Below are 4,778 nucleotides of genomic sequence, written 5' to 3'. Positions count from 1 at the left end.
TTGCATGTTTGAAAGTGAGGAAGCATTATGTTACAGGAATTCAGAAGACAAAGCATCTCCAAAACTCCAACATATTCTCCATTATTGAGTAACAATTACTTATTCCAAACACTTTCACTTTTTACAATTAAATTCAAAGAACCTTATTGGCATCATGACTAAGATTAATAAGATAACCATAGCTTGCTTCATACCAACAATCTTCGTGGGATCGACCCTTGCTCACGTAAGGTATTACTTAGACGACCCAGTGGACTTGCTGGTTAGTTGTGCGGATTGCAAAAGTGTGACTGCAATTTCGTGCACCACTTCTCCATCAACCACTCTGGCGTGCCATGCCTTTGAGCCCAAGTGGCACACCTAGGGTCTTCCCTTTTGCTCTTCTTCTCTGGAACCTTGAACCAGTGTGGCACGCCCAGGTCTGGCGTGCCACGCTCATAATATACACTCCATCCATCCTCTCTGGAAAAGAATACTGGCGTGCTACACCAAGTAGGTGGCGTGCCACGCCTTTGATAATGCTTCAATCTTCCTTTCTGAAAAATAACACTGGTGTGCCACACCCAGTAGGTGGCATGCCACGCCCATTGATAGTGCATGAATGAGAAGTGACAGGCGTGCCACGCCCAGCATTCATGTGGCACGCCCCTAGTTATCTTACCATGGCGTGCCACGCCTTAAGTCTCAAGTGGAACACCAGGTCTTCTTCTCTCTTGAGTGCTAGAGTTGGCGTGCCACGCCTTCGACATCAAGTGGCACGCCCAGTGTTGGTGCTTAAGCTTCTTCAAGCATTGGCGTACCACGCTTGGGACCCAAGTGGCACGCACAAGTCATGAGTAAGGTTGGCGTTCCACGCCTTTGATATCAAGTGGCACGCCCAGTGTTGAGCTTTCAAGTTCCCCTTCTGGACCAATGAACTGGCGTGCCACGCCTTCAGGTTCAAGTGGCACGCCCATAGTGTATGAGGGTGTTGGAATGCCACACCCCCTTTGTGGTCTTCAAATTTGCTCTCTAGAAAGTATAGTTGGCGTTGCACGCCCATGTTAAATCCCTTTTTGTCCCTTTGCTGGAGTTTATAACTGGCGTGCCACGCCCTTTGTACTTTTTCTCCCTGGCATGCCACTCCCATAGTGAGCTACATGGACTTCTTTCTCTGGAAAATGATGCTAGCGTGCCACGCCCTCGATGTCAAGTGGCACGCCCCGTATAGTTCTTTCACTTTGCCTTCTGAAATTGTCAACTGGCGTGCCACGCTCCATTGCTGACATGCCACGTCCATACTAATTGGTAGCGTTTGTACCAAGTGGCATGCCCAGCTTCTTTTTCTTGATTCATCTTTCCTTTATTGCTCTTTTGACCTGAAATTCAACACAAACTCATTTCAAAGCAATGTATCATAATATTCACCATTTACTTCATGAAAGAGGTAGATGATTCAAGTCATCACAACACCAAATTTAACATTTGCTTGTCCCCAAGCAAATCAATGTGAGTTATTTTTAATTGGTTCAGACTTGACCTTGGAGAGATTATATTCATAACTAAAGATAAGGGCTAAGTGTCAACTCATGCATGAACTTTATTGTTTTCATATCATAATGAATTCCTAGACTCTTGAGGATTCTTTTAAGTTCTTGCCTTAGGAGCCATTTCTATTGATTGTCACCTTGAAGTAGCAAGAATTGTTCTTTTTCTTTTCACTTTTCTTTTGTTGCTATTTGATTGACCACGACTCTAGGGGTTCTGTCTCAAGACAACCCTTTAGATTAGGCTTTCACTTAGCACTTCCAAACCAGTTAGTTTTAGGGTACTAGGTGTTGAAACATCCCTAAGAATTTACTTGCCCAGGTCTCTCTTCTTGAGACATCTTCACCACAAGAATCTACTAGGATCTTGGCTCTTTGAGCTATTTGTTTCTTTCTTTTATCTTTTTCCCACACCAAACTTAAGAGGTTTGCTCGTCCTCGAGCAAAAGAAGAAAGAAGATAGTAGAAGAAGAAGAAAAGTGGGAGATTGAGGCATGAGAGGGTTTCGGCCAAAGGGAAAGAAGTATTTGTGATGTGTGAAAGTGGAGGAATAGGTGGGGGTATATATAGGGTAAGAGGAGGGGTGGGTCCATGTGAAGTTGGGTGGGTTTGGGAGGGAAATGGTTTGAATTTGAATGGTGAGGAAGGTGGGGTTTTATGATGGATTTTTGGAAATTAGGGGATGGATGTGAGTGGTGAAGAGAATATGGGGAAGAGGGTAAGATTTGATAGGTGAGTGGTATTTTGGGTAGAGTGTTACAGAGAGATGTGAAGAGGAGAGAGAGTGAGGTAGGGTAGGTGGGGATCCTGTGGGGTCCACAGATCCTGAGGTGTCAAGGATTTTTCATCCCTGCACCTCCTTGGTGTTAAACGCCGTCTGTGTTCCATTCTTGGTGTTTAAACGCCAGGCTGCTGCCCTTTTCTGGTGTGAAACGCCAGTCTGCCTGCCAGTTCTGGTGTTTAACGCCCAGAATGGTGTCAGGCTGGGCGTTTAAACGCCCATTATTCTACCCTTACTGGCGTTTAAATGCCAGTTTGCCTGCCAATTCTGGCGTTTGAACGCCAATAAGCTCGTCCTCCAGGGTGTGCTATTTTTAATGTTGTTTTTTATTTTGCTTTAATTTTTATAGTTGTTTTTGTGACTCCACATGATCATCATCCTAAAGAAAACATAAACTAACATAGATAAATAAATAAAATTGGGTTGCCTCCCAATAAGCACTTCTTTATTGTTAATAGCTTGACAGTGAGCTCTTTTCAGAGCTTCACAATTGTTTAGAGCATGGTTGTGGCCTCCCAACACCAAACTTAGAGTTTGAGTGTGGGGGCTCTGCTTGACTCTGTATGGAGAGAATTGGATGAAGCCTTTCATGCTTCTTCTCCATGTTTACAGAGGAAGATCATTGAGCCTTAAACAAAAGGTAGTCCTCATTCAACTGAAGGACTAACTCTCCTCTGTCCAGATCAATTACAGCCTTTGATGTGGCTAGGAAGGGTCTTCCAAGGATGATGGATTCATCCTCATCCTTTCCAATGTCTAGGATTATGAAGTCAGCAGTGTTGTAAAGGTCTTCAGCCTTCACTAAGACATCCTCTACAAGTACATAAGCCTTTTTCATCGATTTGTCTGTCATCTCTAGTGAGATTCTTGTAGCTTGTACCTCAAAGATCCCAAGTTTCTCCATTAAAGAGAGTGGCATGAGGTTGATACCTGACCCCAGGTCACACAGAGCCTTTTCAAAGGTCATGGTGCCTATGATGCAAGGTATTAAGAACTTTCCGGGATCCGGTTTCTTTTGAGGCAATGTCTGCTGAATCCATGTATTCAGTTCATTGATGAGCAATGGAGGTTCATCCTCCCAAGCCTCATTACTAAATAACTTGGCATTCAGCTTCATGATTGCTCCCAGATACTTAGCAACTTGCTCTTCAACAATGTCTTCACCGTCTTCAGAGGAAGAATATTCATCAGAGCTCATGAATGGCAACAGTAAATTCAATGGAATCTCTATGGTCTCTATATGAGCCTCAGATTCCTTTGGTTCCTCAATAGGGAACTCCTTATTGGTCAGTGGACGTCTCTTGAGGTCTTCCTCACTGGGAATCACTGCCTTTTCACCCTCTCTAGGTTCGGCCACTTTGGATGTGGTTATGGCCTTGCACTTTCTTTTGGGATTCTCTTCTGTATTGCTTGGGAGAGTACTAGGAGGAGTTTCAGTAACTCTTTTACTCAGTTGATCCACTTGTGCCTCCAAATTTCTGATGGAGGACCTAGTTTCATTCATAAAACTGAGAGTGGTTTTAGAAAGATCAGAGACTATGTTTGCTAAGCCAGAGAGGCTCTGCTCAGAATTTTCTGTCTGTTGCTGAGAAGATGATGGAAAAGGCTTGCTATTGCCAAACTTATTTCTCCCACCATTATTGTTGTTGAAGCCTTGTTGAGGCTTCTATTGATCCTTCCATGGGAAATTTGGATGATTTTTCCATGAAGAATTATAGGTGTTTCCATAGGATTCTCCCATGTAATTCACCTCTTCCATTGTATAATTCTCAGGGTCATAAGCTTCTCCTTCAGAGGAGGCTTCTTTAGCATTGCCGGATGCAGCTTGCAATCTAGTCAGATTCTGGGAAATCATATTAACTTGCTGAGTCAATATTTTGTTCTTAGCCAATATGACATTCAGAGTATCAATCTCAATAACTCCTTTCTTCTGAGTCATCCCATTATACACAGGATTTCTTTCAGAAGTGTACATGAAATGGTTATTTGCAACCATCTCAAAGAGTTCCTGGGATTCTGCAGGGGTTTTCAGATAAAGAGATCCACCAGCAGAATAGTCCAATGACATCTTAGACAATTCAGACAGACCATCATAGAATATGCATATGATGCTCCATTCTGGAAGCATGTCAGAAGGACACCTTTTGGTTAATTGCTTGTATCTTTCCCAAGCTTCATAGAGGGATTCACCTTCCTTCTGTTTGAAGGTTTGGACTTCCACTCTAAGCTTGCTCATCTTTTGAGGTGGAAAGAATTTGGTCAAGAAAGCATTGACCAACTTGTCCCAAGAGTTCAGGCTTTCTCTAGGTTGTGAGTCCAACCATGTTCTAGCTCTGTCTCTTACAGCAAAAGAGAAAAGCATAACTCTGTAGACCTCGAGATCAACCCCATTGGTCTTAATAGTATCACAGATTTGCAAGAATTCAGCTAAGAACTGATGAGGATCTTCCGATGGAAGTCTATGAAACTTG

General features: G+C 43.2%; 1 non-coding gene across 1 annotated transcript; it reads left to right on the top strand.

Annotated features, from left to right (window-relative positions):
- Positions 1 to 4,429: 4,429 nt before the first annotated feature.
- Positions 4,430 to 4,537, top strand: LOC130955005 (small nucleolar RNA R71). Its single transcript, XR_009076560.1, has one exon. It is a non-coding gene; the product is annotated as a small nucleolar RNA R71 (small nucleolar RNA).
- Positions 4,538 to 4,778: the final 241 nt, after the last annotated feature.

The sequence above is a fragment of the Arachis stenosperma genome, chromosome 1 (genome assembly GCF_014773155.1).
Source record: "Arachis stenosperma cultivar V10309 chromosome 1, arast.V10309.gnm1.PFL2, whole genome shotgun sequence".
Taxonomy (NCBI): domain Eukaryota; kingdom Viridiplantae; phylum Streptophyta; class Magnoliopsida; order Fabales; family Fabaceae; genus Arachis; species Arachis stenosperma.
The sequence above is the reverse complement of the archived record's forward strand: the minus strand, read 5'-3'. Positions and strand labels throughout refer to the sequence as shown.